At 39.9% G+C, this 17453-nt stretch overlaps 1 long non-coding RNA gene across 1 annotated transcript in view; it reads left to right on the forward strand.

The window, feature by feature from the left end:
• Nucleotides 1-17453, forward strand: part of LOC119913176 — a 261699-nt gene that overhangs the window by 92718 nt on the left and 151528 nt on the right. The window contains exon 3 of the long non-coding RNA XR_005446401.1: nucleotides 10176-10223. This is a non-coding gene — a long non-coding RNA (uncharacterized LOC119913176). The remainder of the gene's footprint in view (nucleotides 1-10175; nucleotides 10224-17453) is intronic.

Genomic DNA, 17453 nt, shown 5'->3' on the forward strand with positions numbered 1-17453 from the left:
TTGGCTGGAAGGTGCATATTAGCTGGACAGTATAACCGGACATTTATAACGTACATGTTCGCTTGCAGTTCTAAGTCAATGCCCTGCCATTCAACAGTGAGGCTTAAAGATCTTGGAGTGTTATTTGTGTAACCAACAACAATAACATCCATCAAAAAAAAGAAAGAAAGAACATAATTATCTGCTCAGTTTGGACTATGCAAATATAATCTCAAACTTATTTGATCTTTGCATGAATCTGGATTGACCAATGGTTGGAGGAGGAAAGAGAAGACTTTAAATATGCTGCTTGGAGCTATAGACAGAGGGGCAGGATGTTGGTGTAAGAGAGCATCAACGTTATCTCCTTACCTATCACTCTCAAAAAAGCAACACATTCATGAAATTTAAAGCAGAAATCGAGATAAAAATGTGTACTATATATGGTTGTTGGTTTTACTTCTGGCTGTTGTAACAACATGGTCACTGGAGTCACCTGAGGCCAAGTTTGAACAACCGTTTATTGGCATTGTCACATGAGGCCAAATGTGAGCGTTCAAACTCCTGGGAAGAAATGAAAGTACAGCATTGTAAGTGGTGGTTAAGTGGTGCTGCAGGCCTGATCCCATGTTGAGAGATGGTTTCTCTACTCTGGTGAAGATGGCTTTTTTCACTCCCCTTTTAAACCATCTGCCCTATGCCGAATATGAACATTGTTGTCCTCGGAAGAGTGTCCCTTATCCTTTAAATGTAGGTAAAACTGCTGAGTCTTGACCTCAAGAGTCGGCCCATCTGTGTTGAGCCATGCGTTTGTGTAGAGGTTGTTTAGTTATCCCAATATACAGGTTTATGCATTCCTCACTGCATCAGACAGCGTAAAGATTGCTTTTCTTGCTTGTGTTTGGGTGAGCGGTCTTTCAGGTGGACCAGTAGTTGTCTTACTGTGTTCTTTCCACTATGTCCCTGTGGTGTATGGAAACGATTTTGTTGTGTTTACTGTTCTTTTCCTCATCACATGTAGTGTTGGTGTTCTGCCTCAATCTCGTGTTGGTTTTCACAAAGGTCTAGTTTGGATATCCACAAGTGCATCCTTCAGGTGTTTATTCTCCTTCTCTTGGGCTTGGGTACTCATTGGTATGTTATCAGCTAGAGACGAATTTATTTTTAGTAAAAACTCTAAAAAGTATGGATGTTCCCTTTTGGCTTTGTTGTTCAACTTAACATATGGATGTGCTGGTGGCTCTGCAAGTTGAGGTGTTATGCGTATCCCACGGGTTTGACTCCCAACTTATATCTTGTCTCTTTCTCTTTTCTTGTCATTTATAAAACGTTTCACAAAATTCAACAGCCAGGTCTGAACAGTGTCCTGAGAGACAAACATCCTCCTAACAGCAGGTAACTGTAACTAGAGTCTGGCTGTAGTTTGTGGTTGTATTGTGGTTCGTTTCCGCTCAGATTTTGTTTGTACATGTGCACATAGCGAAGCGAAGTTCATGCATATTGATGAATACAATCCAGCTGCTGTGTTTCCCTTCTGATCCTCCATCAAAATAAAAGCACACTGCAGAGCACTTAGGGATGGTGATGACAACAGAGTGCCGCATTTGTAGTGAAGCTGGAAAGTCTTTACCTGTTTAGATTATCAGGGGAAAGTGGTTTAGATGTTTCAAATGACAATTTAGGGAAAGTTTCTGAGTAAAAGTTTTTTTCCTTCTCCTTGTTTATCCTATTTCTTTCTTTTCTTTACATCTTTCTTTCTTTCTTCCTGTGACTTATAGAGAAGACATTTATTCATTATTTGTTTCATTCTTACTTCCCCTCTCTTGTCTAATCTACAAATTAACAAAATTTAAAAAATAATAATTTTTAGCTCCTGTAGAGCAGCGCTGATCGAGCCTTTTCTATCCTCATCCAAACTCTGCTGATATTGAAAAACAAGCCAGTCATTTCCTGCCCAGTCATTTTACTAATAAGCACGCACACAATCAAGCACACAAGAGTCCAAAAGTGATGTTCAAACCTAAGTGTGTAAGTGCTCGCCAGCCCATGCACAAACTCAGCCTCCCTGGGGGTGAAATCAGAACATTTGGCTGAACAATAGACAGAATTCCAGCTCTGTTGTCTTGTTAGGGCGATGTTTTACTGGTTTACTGGTAGGGGTAGACACACATATACAAACACACTCAATTATTTTGATGATTTACTGGTAAGGCTTGGGGTTGGTGTTGCTGTAGAAATATTTGACAGCAAATAAACATGTGTTTCATCTACAAAGAACGGCCTGCAGCGGCCTGTGTGTTACCACTGTGAAAGATCGTCTTTGTTTTTATGTTGCGGAAACATTGTGGCTGCACTTAAGACATTATCTTCATTAGGTTTTCTACAGTGTGTCTCCCCAAAAGCAGTCAGATAGATACTATTAGCTCATTTTATCCATGAAACCCGGTCTCATGAATTTTTCTGATGTACTGTTATAGATTTAACTACTGAAAAGTTTTTCACCTCAACCAACTGCATCAGAAAAATGCTACCTACTAATCAATGTATTTGTAGTCATAGTCCAGTAATATAATGTACAATAGTGTAACACTCATAGGCACCATTTTTATGAATTATCGCACAAGAACAGTTATCTGTTACTTAAGTTACTTACATTTGTTATACAGTAAAGTATTCGATTCTGAACAGTCATCAGTGCCAGTTAAATAACGTGCCTTGGTGTGTTTCATATTTCTAATAGTGCATTAGCTTGCTACTGGTGTTTTAACTATATTCCATTTGAGATTGCCAAAAAGTCACGTGACTGTCTCTTCTTGCTCTACAAAAAGGGTTTTCCAAAGTTTGACACTGCCCTCATTCAGACAAAATGCATCCCACTCTAGCATTCATTTATTTATATTTTGGCAAATCGGAACATTAAAAGTATGCTCTATTAGCTATTTATAGCCCCTGTTCGCAATGTGCCCATGGTTGTATAGATAAAAGTCACTGTATTACTTTGACACTGAAGAACACGAAATGTGATGATTCTGAGGCATGTTCGTGAGTTATAAAATGCTTTTTTTCCTTTGATTTCTAAGCACATTTATTGATGTTTTGGGGTTGGAAAATTAGAGATCATGAAAATGTGTGTGAATGAAGAACTACCTCATCTGTGGCTGTTTTTAGTTATATATATGAAAGTTGGGATACATCTTCTACCTGCATATTCACACCACTATATGTCTGCTATGGCGCTTAAATATCTGCATACATTTTAAGCTGCTTCTTCTGCTAATAAGTTTCTTATGTATTCAAATATGTGGCATTAAAAGTAAAACATTTTGCTGCTTGTACTTGGAGCTGTTTCTACTCTTTGCATGTTCATTGTGGTGGCAAAGTGACTACTTTTCTGTGTCCAAATTTTAAGTCAATGTTTGCATCAAAGTTAGCTGGCTAGACATGAAAAGGATGCAGACATGGAAAAGGATGCAAGGAGAGTGCTAAAATACATTTACTGACAATTATGTGAGCTTTCTCTTACTCCCTGAAATCTAATGTAGTACAGGCCTGCATCCTACTTTGGGGTCTAATCCCATATTTTATAAAAAAAAAAAAAAAAAAGAAGTTGGCTAAAAATATAGATAACATTGAGACTGATAGAAGGATCAGAAAGCGACAATATTGGTCTCTTCTATAATTTTAATAAAGATTTTACTCTTTATACTCAGAGACAAGCCTGTAGCACATTTTAGGATCTAGTTTCCCAGAGTTAATTGCTGTACGAGGTGGAGCTGAGAAAGAGGGAGAAATGGAAGAAAGGTGGAGCAAGACTGTCCTAGTGGGAACAGGGTCAATTAGTGAACTTGAACTCCAGAGGTCACCGAGGGAGAGTTCATGATCTCCGAGGAAGGTCATAACCTCACCCATTTACTCAACCAGGAAGACACACACTCACACACCCATGCCACAGCATAGAGGTCAAAGTTCATGAGTTAACTAAGGGAACTAACAGCAACTGGAGGGAGGGGGAGAGGAGTGAGTAGTTTTTTTAACCTGCATCTGGCCTCCAGATGGTTTGTGAGTCATCCCTGGGTTAGATACACACACACATACAACACATAACACTTTCACACAGACACACACACATATAGAGGAGTAGTTTTGTCTTCCCCCGCTGAGACTAGATCATTCCCAGGTTGGGTCGATTGGGGGGTAAACTTGACACCTTACTCTTTCTCTTTCTTTCTCACACACACACACACACATATACACATGCGTTTCCACACTCCCCTAGCAAACAAACAGGATTGTAATGTCACACACAAATGCACAAATCTTACTCATGGGCTGAGTGATCACACACATGTATATATGGAAAAACACCTGAGTCATTCCCCCGCCAGCGGAGAGTTCACATCGAGGGTGCTGTGTAAGAATGATACTCCGAGGTGTCAGAGTGAAGATCGAAAAAAAGTGAGTGATACATGTGCAGAATATATGAAAAGATGAAGAATACATGGGATTGATATAAAATGGACAGAAAGATAAAGGAGGATTAGAACATATTGAATGTTAGCAAAGCCGTGCTTTTCTGAGAGTTTGGATTCGACCCACTTTTCCACAGACTGAGAGCTAACAAAACTTAAAAGGATGTTATTTGGGCAACAAGGTGAATCTATGTTATCTGAACACGCAGAGACGGGAAGCTACACTGAGACTGATAAGATGTACGCTGTGCGCTTCTTCAAGTTCATGAACTCCTGCCAGTGAAGGTCAGATTTCTTAGATTGTCCTTAACAACGTCGGCCATCTTATCGGAGCTGCTGCCACGACGGAGGCTGCTATCTGAGACCATGTTTCAGCAAAGAATGTAGAGATTTCAAGACAATATGCAATCATGTTGAAAAGCTAAAAGTTAATTTAACAATGAACTATTTTTGTTTTTCTGCCCATCATTGCTATGGTTAACATTTTAATCAACATGCCAACTGCTCCTATCTCAAGACGTTGCAACAGGAATTTGCTCCAGAAACAAACATGGTTATGATATGTCTGTTCTCAGTGCTACATTTAGCTGTGTATTCAGACAGAACGTGAAGCGAATATTAGGTAAATACCAAACAGTCGGAGTGCTGATTTTGATGGTTGTAGCACCACCAAGAAAATAGAGCACATGATCTAAATCCTGTGATTTGAGGTGAAATTGCAAGTAAACACACCAGAAATAGATGTTTTATCAAATAAAACATTTTGAAAACGGACCTGCAGAAAACCTACACAAAAACTGATATTAGTAGCAATGTTGGCGCGTCCCCTGGTGTCAGTAAAGTTATGTTATCAAATAAGTATGATGGCCAAAACTAACTGATATGATGACAAAGTTATAACAAAACAGAATTGTCCTTCTTTAAAGGTAGGTTAGGGTAGGGTACACACCCCTGAAAAATACTGCATCTATTGCTCCTCAAAATACACCTAAGTCGTCATCAAGTTAAACCATCATCATCATCATGGGCACCATCATTACCGAACACTTCTGCACCGCCAGGACCGAGTCCATCCTCACCTCCTCCATCACCATCTGATACGCTGCTGCCACTGCCAGGGACAAGGGCAAGCTGCTCTGCTCCACAGAGGAGATGCAATCTTCCATCTCTCCAGGACCTGTACACCTCCAGGACTCTGAGGCGAGCTGGAAAAATTGTGGATGACCCTTTCCACCCTGGACACAAATGTTTCAGACACTCCCCTCTGGCAGGAAGCTGCGGTCCATCAGGACCAAAACCTCAAGCCACAAGAACAGCTTCCTCCCATCTACAGCTGGCCTCATCAACAAGGCCTGGGACCCCCACTGTTACTGGCTGTCATGCACCCCTAACGCTCCATTCCCCTTTTACAATACATATTGTAAATGTTTGTGCATACAAATGTGATGAACATGTAAATAACTGCCATATTGCACAGTCTTTATTATTCTCATATTTTGAATTTCCTGTAAATGGTAATGGTCTATACTTGTACGTGTCTTTCCCACCACTCCATGCTCTTTTACACTACGTCACATTCACCCTTTTTACACACATTCATACACTGATGGCAGAGGCTAAGTTGCCAAACGCTCATCAGCACAGAAATTAACATTCACACACTGATTGCACAGACCATCGGGAGCAATTTGCGGTTCAGTATCTTTCCCAAAGACAGGAGGAGATCGAACCCCTAACCATCCGATTAGAGGGCAACCTCTCTGTCTCCTAAGCCACTGCCAATTGTCAATTTAATGTTTTTATATTTATATGTTTATGTGTATGGTTATGCACCAAGTCACCAAAGCAAACACCTTGTATGTTTAAACATATCTGGCCATAAAGCTGATTCCGATGCTGGTTGAACCTGCATGTGGCATTTTCTCCACCTAATCATAAAGGTTCATAGCCACAACTTCTTTGTCACTTTGCCTTGTCTTGCTGCTTATTGATCCAACCCATTGTCCTCACTGCTGATGAGGTATGCTGTCGAAGATACTACCTCGACACGCAGACACAAGTAAAACAACGTAAGGTAAGGTTACCTACAAAGAAAGCCGTAACAATCTGATCCACATTAGACAACACACACCCTAAAAAAAACTTCCAGCACTGATGATGACTTCTTATTGAAGCCTCACATAAACAACAAGCTGGTAGACTAAATAAAAAAGATGTTTATTGTCTATAAAACATATTGTTCCCACTTGTATCAGTCAGAGAAATATGCAGCAAACAAGGCAGATTGAATCAGTGAGAAGCACAAAGCAGTGCTGAAATCCTAACAGACACACTGCATAACAACTGGTGAATGAGCCTGCAAAAGACACAACAGGTCACCAACAAAACTATGCTTTTTGTGCCTTGATGAACTGAAAACAACCTCGTGACAAATGAAATGAACTTTGAACTACAGTAATGCATCATCTGGTTATGAGTTGAGGGCCTTGATCAGATCTGACGACCTCCAGAGCTGCAGCAGAAGTCTGAGATATAAAATGTGATTGTTGTTTTTAATTCAATTCATTAAGGAAATTGTTAAAAGTTTTAGGAAATACACTTTTTCTCTTGCTTGACATTCTCATGTCCGTATGCCAAATATGGAGCTGGTGCCAGAAGACCTTTAGCTTAGCTTAGATTAAAACAGGAAAAACAGCCTCTCTAAGAAACATATAATAATAATAATCTTTATTCATAGAGCATTTTTCACAATATTACAAAGTGCTTTCACAAGAGCAAAAAAAATAAAACACTGCAAACATGCATGGTAAAGCAGGAAGAAAGTCATGAAATTAAAATTAAATAAAAATTTAAAGGGAAAATTAAAATCAACTGAAATCTGGAAAGGCTCTTCTATAAAAAAAAAAATGTTTTAAGAAGGGACCTTAAAGAGTTCACTGACCCGCCCTTATTTCCTCGGGCAGGCCTCGGGGTCCTGACTGCAAACGCTCTGTCCCCTTTAGTTTTCAGTCGAGACTCTGGAACAGACAACAGACCTCTACCCGAGGATCTCAAGGTACGTGCTGGTATGACTAAAAGGTCAGCGATATAACAAGGAGAGAGGCCATGAAGAGCTTTAAAAGTAATGAATAAAACTTTAGTGTATTCTAAAACATACTGGGAGTCAGTGTAATGAAGCTGAAATAGGGGTAATGTGGTCATATTTCTTTGTTCTGGTTAAAAGCCTGGCAGCTGAGTTCTGGACAGTCTGGAGTCGATCAATGGATTTTTGGGTTAAACAAGTGAAAAGGCTGTTGCAGTAATCCAGGCATGATGATGTAATAGCATGTAAGAAAGTCTCAGTGTCCTTAGTTAACATTGATCATAGTTTTGATAAATGTCTAAGATGATGAAAGCATGATTGCACAAGCTTTGTGGTGTGCTGCTCGAAAATTAAACTGCTGTCAAACCAGACGCCAAGATTCTTTGCAACAGGCTTAATGTGATTCACTAGGGAACCAGCAGATGGCAGTATTTGTTTTGCCATTTGCTGGGACCAATGACCAGCATCTCTGTTTTGTCTGTGTTCAGTTAGAGTAAATTATTTGACATCCTATTTTTTACCTTACAAAGGCAATTGGTAAGTGAACTGAGCATTCCAGGGTCTATGGATCTGGCCGACATGTAGATTTGTGTGTCATCAGCATAAACATGAAAAGAGACACCATGTTTCCAAGGGGAAGCAGATACAAGGAAAATAAAAATAGGTCCTAAGTAAGACCTTGTTCTTTTAATATGTACACAAAGGTTTTAGTCTTTATGCTAAGCTAATTACCTGTTAGCTCTAGTAGGTTATTATAAAATATTCCTTTGAATTAAATTTCATCAATTTATAGAAAATTGTTCTTTCTTTGCTACTTCAGAGTGATAATAAATTTAATAAATTTAAAATTTGTTTCCTGTCATGTTTTGCACCTCAAGGCCACCATAGATGAGGCTTGTATCACACGTGCTACCTGTGATAAACATGCCTGCCCTCTGCTACAAGCAGTTTTGGAAAAAGTAATCCATCAAGTGTCATTTGCCAGAAGTTCAAATAAGTGTAACCAATCCAGTGAATTTTTAAGTTTTTAGAGCTAACAGACAGTCAACTTTTTAAAGGTTTTTTTCTTTTCTTTGGCTGAACCACTGATGTTATCCGGGTGAAGTGAAGGCCAAAAGGTTGCCAAAGAACCTTTTGAATGAGCATGTTGTCTGGCAGGTGAATCTGCAGCCGTTTACAATAAAACCAGAGCGATAAAAGATCAGAGATAGTATCTGGTGACTCCACGCACACAGGCCAGAGATAAAGAGAGTCAATGGAGGTCACAACCTTTGATGTCTTGCTGAAACTTTTATGAATGTTTTGGTTTGGGCATTGATGGTGTTGATGGTGCCGATGCTCACGGGAAACACACACACACACATACAAGCAGAAACATGCATGTTTTCCTTTACTTATGAACTCTTGTACACATACAGTATGTAAACATGCACAAGTCACTTAGGAAAAGTGTGAGAGGTCACACACACACACGGATGTTTGTGCTGTTTTTGGCGATTTTGTTTTGACGCCCTCCATGTTTCGTGTGCCAGGGAATGTGTGGGTTTTTTTGTGTGTGTGTGGGGGGGGTGTTTGCGAGTTGTGCGACATCAAGACAAAGAGAGAGAGAGAGGGAGAACGTGCTGTAATGTGTTTTAGGTTTGTGTACAAACAAGTTAATATGTTAGCAGAGGAAAGGGAATGCTAAAATACAAATGTACTCTAGATCAAAGTATGAGTGACCTTGGTCTGTGTGTTTTTATAAATGTATGCGTGTGTGTGTCCCTTGGCCTCTGCAAGCCCTCTGTCTCCCGCTTGATTTAATTTCCATATGCTTGTCTCTGATGGCATGTGTGTGTGTGTGTGAGTTTGTTCGTTCATGTGATGGTCGGAGTCAGAAATAAAACTCTCATTAGAAAAATATTCCACTCGAGCAGAGCAAAAGAAAACACACTGTAGATTTATATAGACTGCATACACACACACCACAGTGCAGGCAGTATGATGTGGAATATAAGATTTACCATCATCATGGGGAATCAAGAAGAAGAAACTTTTCAGATTTGGAAAGAAAACTTCAGTTTTACCCTGATCACTAAATCGCTACACTGTCTTCTTTCTCCTTAATCTCATTTTTCTTCCCCCCTCTCCTTTCTTCCTCTATTCCTGTAAATCCTGCAGTTTTTTCCTTCCTTGCCCTCTGTTTTTTATAAACTGCACTTGCCATTAACCTCCTAGCTCTTCCTTCTATCTCATTTTGTCTGTCCTCATCCTGTTTGCTTTCTGTACATTGTTCTTGCATTCCCAGTTAACATCTCCAGCTCCATTCAATTGAGAAAAAAATATCTCTTTGTTTTACTTGGTTAACTCATGCTGTCTCCCGAACTGTTTCTTCCCGCGATCCTTGGAAATTCTACGTGTTATTTTTTGTTTACGGCCTTTAAATCTTTAACTGCTGTCCTTTTTTGGTATGAAATACATCCTGCAAAACATCTGCTAGTATGCTAGTCAGGTAACACTCATCGTTATTACTTTACTTAAAAAATCTTATTTTAGTAAGCGTAAGTTGACTAAAATAGAAACTCTCCCCTCGTTTTTTTTTCTTTGCAGATTAGTATGGTATTAGTATTCTACTTTAGTAATATAAACATTTCCTTTCATTTCAGGTTAGAATACCCTGCAGCTGAAGACTTCCTAATGCTGATGGACTGTAGGTTAGTGTACATTATATGCAATGTCTACAAATTACCAGTGGGTCATATGAGTAAAGGTAATGTGAAACGGTCTGTGGTGTCCGAACGATAATGCTGCGATGATGTGTTGAGAAGAAATCCGCTTGACACTGTTCTTGATTATAAAAGTTTATTACATCAAAGAATTCAGCATCAATTACAAGCTCTGCAGCAGCTTGGAGAGTGACCCAGCCCGATGACCACTCTGTCTCTCTGTACATCGAACACAGCTTATATAGGACATGTTTAGGTCTCTGCTAAAAACCATATAAGGGCACAGTGCTGTAAAATAAGTGTAACCATCTATTAGACACCACAGAAGGGTACAGTCCCTTCATACACACTAATCTCTTTATACACACTAATCTCTTTATACCTAATTTCTACTTCCCCTAACACTGCACCCATCAATCATTACTTCCCCATAAGGGTTCACTGTCCCTCTCACCAGCTGCAGAGCATTATGTTAAACTGTAATGGCCGGATACACGTAATGGCCAGATGCACATATGTTATACACCACAGGTCCACTTGTAGTTACATACCCACAGAGAATATCTCCCAGCTCTGTGGGTTCTCTGTATGCATATGGGACTTTTGGTTTTGGTTTTACAGTACAAAACTTTACTGTCTGATCCAGTCAGTTCCTCCAAACAGCAGGCAGATGTTTTCAGAAAAAAGCCCTGGTAAAACTGTTACCTGCCCAGCACTAACTACGGGAATCCACTGACTCCGGCTACGGCACGTTACAGCTGTGCCACAATTTGATCGTTCATAGCCCTGCATCAAAGTCCACTGGAAGCGTCTCAGAAGTGTTTCAGCAGCAGAGCGTTTTGCCTGCCCCACGTTACTGACTTCTTTATTTCAGAATCAGAGCGTTTTGCCTGCCTGATTTTGCTGACATGTTTAGATTTTGTTGATTGGGTAATCAGTGTGTGCTTTTTGTGCTTCTACTATGATTAAGTAGGCTACGTAGTTAAATGATTTCTTTTTGTGTATGTTTTAACCATGTGTGTAACCTGTATTATGATCGGGAGTCTCCACAGGGTGTTTTATTTTGAAAATTGACCAGATTCTCTATGCCGTTCTGTGTCTGACTTCGTGCCTGGTTTGATCTGCTTTGTGCTGTTTGACATGGCTTGCGTCAAAAATACACCTGCTACCTATTCTCTGCAGAGTGGAGAGACGCTTCTAAGACGCTTCAGGGACCGCGTTTGGTGGACACGAATTGACTATAATGGCCGTGATATGCTCCGGTAACCGCGGCACAGCCGGAACGTGCTGTAGACCCAAGTCAGTGGATTTTAGCCGTTAACAACAAACCAACAAAGTTAATGCAAAGCTAATATCTGATGGACATAGTGAAGCAGTTAGCCGCTAAAGAGGGTGGTGGAGACCAAAACAGAGCTAGAAGAAGAGTAAATTGAACTTATGTTGGTCAAGTTGCCAGAAACGCGACTCCAAATGAATGCTAATTCATTCATTCACCTAAACAACTTTTAAAGGCCACAAAATGTTATGTCACGTATGATGTTGAGCTTGTCTTGGAGTTCTGCCCCCAAAGGGCCCTACTGTTGACTTAATGGAAATAACACATTTGCTTTCATGGTCTGTCTGTCTGTATATATTTTCTATATATAACCCACCCGCTCTTGTTTCTTCACGTTGCGTGTGAAGAGGCTCATTTCTTGACGCCTCACTGTTTTGATGAACCTCATTAAAGAGTGAAAGCACATTCCTCTATTGCTTTATAGCGTTGTTGAACACATACAAACACATGAACACACGTTCCTGCTGGTGTTTATTATGTCCATGTGCTTGTAAAACAGTGCTGTTGATAAAATTTGTATTAACACATTGTGCACATGTATAATTCTCACACACACACACACACACACACACACACACACACACAAACAGCTGCCAGCCAGTGTATTTGTGTGGGGTTCAGTGGAGAGCTTTCATGTCACGGTTTCAAAAGGCACCTCACCCCGCCAAGACATCACTACTTAAGGAAACACAGGTGGGCGAGATTTCTCAAATGCCTTCTCTGAAAATGTGAGCGGTCGGTTTTGCCAATTGAGGTACAATAACAATGCGAGGTAAGAGAACGGTCAGTGCAGGGCTTTTTAATTTCAGCTGGATGCCACATTTACAAATTGGATTTAACAGAGCAGAGCGCTTTGACTCCTTCTTTCTGACTTTATGCAATATTATATAGTGTGATGTTTTTGATAAACTAACCTATATAGAATTCATTTTTATAACTACTAACAAATTTAATAATTCAAAAAAATCTGATGACCCAAGTTTACTATACTATACTCACGCGTTACAAACTCTAATCACAGCAACACATGTCCAATGCACCCTTTGCAATTAAAATGGAGAAACTTGCCTTTACCTTAAGAGTGTGATATACTGGTAATCAATATGAAAATTAGTGGGAAAATGTTCTGTATTTATATATACAGTATGTTGCTATAGGATGTAAGCTATTACATATGTATTGACAGACCTTGATTTTTCCTGCTCATGTCAGTCCTGTCTTATTGCCTGCAGATCCTCATTGTCATTTCCTGCGTTCACATAATAATCTGTTTCATGTGAGTTGGCTGACATTGATGTCATTTAGGTGGGTGTTATGTGGATATATTTGAAGCCCGATGAGAAATGTGCACAGGCTGAGCTCTGGCTCATTCACAGATCCGTGAAATACATGCCTTCCCTGTCTTCAACAAACACCACTGCAGCAGTGGTTAGGACGACAACAAGTTTATAGAGGTGGTTTGGGAGTGGAAGTTTGACTGTCTGAGAGTCCATCCAGACTGCCAGAAAAAATATAGATTAGCAAAATAAAGGCCTTCCCCATTCTTCATCTCCCTGCAGCCCCAACACTGCTCCAGTAGTGCTGCTGATGTACTGGGAAACTCTCAGAAGTACCCTCAGTCATCTTTCCCTGCATGATGATTAGGAAAACCTACCTTTTTGAAAGTTTGTCATGTATTAGACCGTTTACTGACTAAAATTTGCCGAATGCCGTTTTTGCTAAACTTTTAATAATTAAAATGTACTTTCAGAAAGAACAGAGTGGTAAACCACACAGCTCAGGCCACATATTTCATGAGTGAGAGTTTTGTTTAGACTGCTTTATAGTCACGAAAGTAATTACGAGACGAGCTGCCATTAGAATCTGAAAGATTTGGCGGCATGGCTGAGGATGCTAAAGAACAGCAACTCCTAAACTGACAATTACCTCCATGGATGTGTTCTTGAACTGGACATCAGCAATGCTCCTTACTGCCCTTTGATCCCTTGATGAAATACATCCTGAAGAGAAACTAATTCTCTGTTCCATTAAATTGCTCCACATTCCAGAAATCTAAGCTCTGCCAAATATGATTAGTTTTAGGGCTTAAATGTGCACTTCGTGTGCAAAGGATTGTCTGCTTTTTACCACCATAAAGAGAAGATGACACAATGGGCCAATCTGTGGAGCATCCACGGTCAGGGTGTATTAGAGATGTTACAGAGATGTTACACAAGAACACACACACACTCACAGGCATATATATACATATAAGGGCGGAGGGGCTATGGAGTCACTAGACCACATTAGCATACACAGCATGCTTTTCGAGACATGCAGGAAAACTGCCATATGTGCAGTCGTTCAAAGACATTAAGACCAAAAAGGCCAAATGAAATAAAACACTCAAACCCACCAATGCACACACACACACGTAGCTGTGAAGGTAGCAGTTGACAACGTTCGGATATCTGTGAAATCTCTGTGGTCAGACTGTCCGTTATTAAAGTACAGCTGAAGCCAGTAGAGGACCAGGGTGGAGACAGTAACATTAACCACGGCACCAGAGGAGCCCCAGTCAAGGCTGGGCAGGATATTTTACACTGTGAGAGAAGGTAAAGTTCTGGATTCCTGAAACGGTAAATGAGCAAGCGTCGCCTAGCGTGCATTGCTATGAATTTTAAAATTACACATGATTCTCTCCTCACAGATGTTAGTCTTTTCAGATGTTTAACACCTGATAATAATGGTAATAGCTTTTCTTCCTATAGCTGTATTTTCCCTGAAATTATGACAAGCCTGAAATCATGCATGGTAATGTAGCACATGCTATAGTGCAGAGCTACAGGGAGGCAGCCCTGATGCAGTGTATCCACATGAGCAATACATGTACAACTTGTGAATAAGATCAGAAGACAAGTTACTCGTTGCTAAGACAGCATTTAGGCCTACCAATTATATATACCGAGTCCACTCTGGCATGAGCTTTGAAACTTTACAACTGGCTGTGCCTAACCAATCGTAACTCCTAATGCCTCAACTCAACAGCCAATCAGAGTGTGAATTAATCAGACTGTGGAGACAGCTGAACTGCTGAACCACCTGAGGACAGTAAAGCCGAATGAGCTGTTTGTCGGATTGCAAGCCTGATGTAAGACAGAAGTAGCTAGCTTACAATGTTAGCTGTCCTGTCTGATACAGTATTGTTGCCCTCGTCACTTGAACCAGGGACACTATGTTGCATTATCTGACCATTGTGATGTAATAATATGCCCAACATAGCACTTATGTCTTTACGTTCTTACATTTACTTTGTGATATTGAGTGTCAGTTGCTGCAATTGAAGGGTTTGTAATGGAGAGGGTTTCGCTAAACCTCAAAATATGTCAGGAGATAATCACTGAGCCTTTATCCAACTTGTACGGTGTTGTGTTTACTATCTTACGCATATGTACATTAATAAAGGTTAGTTATTATTTAGCTTTACAGCTGTTCTAACCTTGAGTTCATGCCAGACGTTCTCAGTTGTGGACACCTTGGATGTACAGAGGCCACCAGAGACAATTCAATACATTTAAAACAAAATACAAATAACACATTCCTTCTATAATAGATATTAAGCTGGATTTATTAGCAATGAAACTCACAATTGCTCAATACACAATGGATTTTGTTGCTGCTGGTTTACGGTGTCTGATGAAAAGTTGAATGGTGTAAGCTAATGTTAGCAATGTTAGCTACATATTGCTGTCTAACTGGGTAATTTCACTGACTTTAAGACTCTTCTCATGTGCGACTTTTACAGTATGTTTTAGCAGTAGTTTTGCCATAATTGCTCAATTAAAAGTTTAATTCAAGCTACACATTTCGCAGTCAATATATGCCAGGGGTTTTGTGATAAAGCTAAAGACTTTATGACTCTACCTATGGTGCTGTTACACGTTTCCATTATGCCATAATTGGTACTTGTGGCAGGGCCACTGTTCAGCAAAAGTTACATATACTTGCTGTAAATCTAGACACAAATCTATAAGACAGATTTATAAACCACAAAGTATCATATTTGCACAATTTTCACATCCAATCTGTGGTCATGAAACTTTTAGGACCTAAAAATGACAGTCACGGCCCTAAATCTAGAGTAGTCCTGGTGTATGTTGAGGTGCATTGGATGATCTATGAGGTGCACTTGAATGATTTTGGTGTCTGTGTTCTCATAACTTAACAGGTAAAATGACTAATGTGCAAGTTTCCCTAAAACCTCAGTGTGCTCCTTTGAAGCACAGAGTGAAAAATGCTGCCATTACAGTGTTTTATATTGTGAAAGAGAGTTTTTTTTGAGAGGTCAAGGTCAGGATTAGGTGACAGGTAAAGGTAATCCAGATCCTCTGGCCTTACATAAAAGTACACACACAAACTTACAAAAAAAGAGTGTGTGCTGCGGTGAGTTCAGAGTCGGCGAGGTAAAGAGGTGAAAATGATGCTGCTTCACCCGGTTCTCACACACATACACAGAGGTCAGGGTGAGGTAATGATGACACACTTGGCACCATGTTCACACGCATGCACACAACCACCAAACACATCCATACACACACATGAGTTGAGGATCATGTTGATGTAAAAGTTAAAGAAGATTTGGATTTCAGTGGGAGCCCAGGGACTCATAAATACAGACCTGGAACACACAAGGGGAACAGGAGTTCACACACACACACACAGGTAAGGTAACACAGTCAAACAAAAAGTAGGCTATGTGCACATGTGGGTTGTCAAAAAATAAGAATTTGACCTTTAAGGTTATATTAACTAGAAACTAGAGCATTGCAACCACACACATGTATTTGTGCATGTACATTCCACAATTAAGGAGGAATATTTAGGGAAATTGTTTAATTTATATGTAAGAGATAAATGAAGCTTTAACCATTCATTGATAGCTAACAACCCAACTGTGACTCTCAGAACAAAATCAGAACTCTGAAGTAGAAGCTGAAGACTTGTGAAATGTAAGATATTGCAGAATTTCAGTCCAGAGTTAAATATGAAAACACATTTGAATTGAGACAATGGGATGAGATGTCAGGACAAATCTGGAGTCCCATTAAGAGTTTTGAAAAAGAATTTGGTTTTAGAAGTTTGTTTGTGGTATAACACATTGAAAGAGCCTTGATCTGGTTAGTACATTGATTTCCGACTTTTTCGGTCACCAAAGCAATTTCTACGTGTGCCGCTCATCACAGGCTGAAGACGCAGAAGAATAAGAAACATTTATCAAGCAACTGATTCATACTTATAGTGAAGTGTGAGAATAACCTTCAGGTGTAGCCCTTAAGTCATTGTGTGACTAGTCTTATGTATACTCAAAGAGGACAGACACAAGGAATTAACCTACCCCAGTGTTCATTCTTTCAACAAAAAACTTTCTCAGTGATGTGTTATTCTGCAAAACCTTATTTGGTTTTTACATTAATTTAATTTGAGGTCAACTTTATTTGTCTGAAATCCTGAATATTGCCAGTGAAAACTAAATGTTAAAATGTAAATAATAGAAAAACTGAAAAGGAGCAGAGAAGAGAAGACATATAATCAGGGGGAACTGCAGACAAACAAAAGATACATGATTAGAGACTACAAATGAAATCAGTGCCAGTTGCTGAGACTCGCAACCTGGGGGAAGAAGCGACTTAGTCTGATGAGTCTGATGGTGCGACAGGAGATACTTGCCAGATCTCTTGCCAGATGGCAGCAGGGTGCATGGTAGAGGCTGTCCTCTAGTATCGTTTGGGCAATGCAAGGACCTCACCTCACTAATATCACTGATGCTCGGGAGATGGGTACCGATGATCTAATGAGCAGTTTTAATTACCCGCTGCAGAGCCCTCTGGTCCTGGGCCGAGCAC

The sequence above is a fragment of the Micropterus salmoides genome, unplaced genomic scaffold (assembly GCF_014851395.1).
Source record: "Micropterus salmoides isolate LMB-PRFRI ecotype aquatic unplaced genomic scaffold, ASM1485139v1 Ms_hic_scaffold_2, whole genome shotgun sequence".
Taxonomy (NCBI): domain Eukaryota; kingdom Metazoa; phylum Chordata; class Actinopteri; order Centrarchiformes; family Centrarchidae; genus Micropterus; species Micropterus salmoides.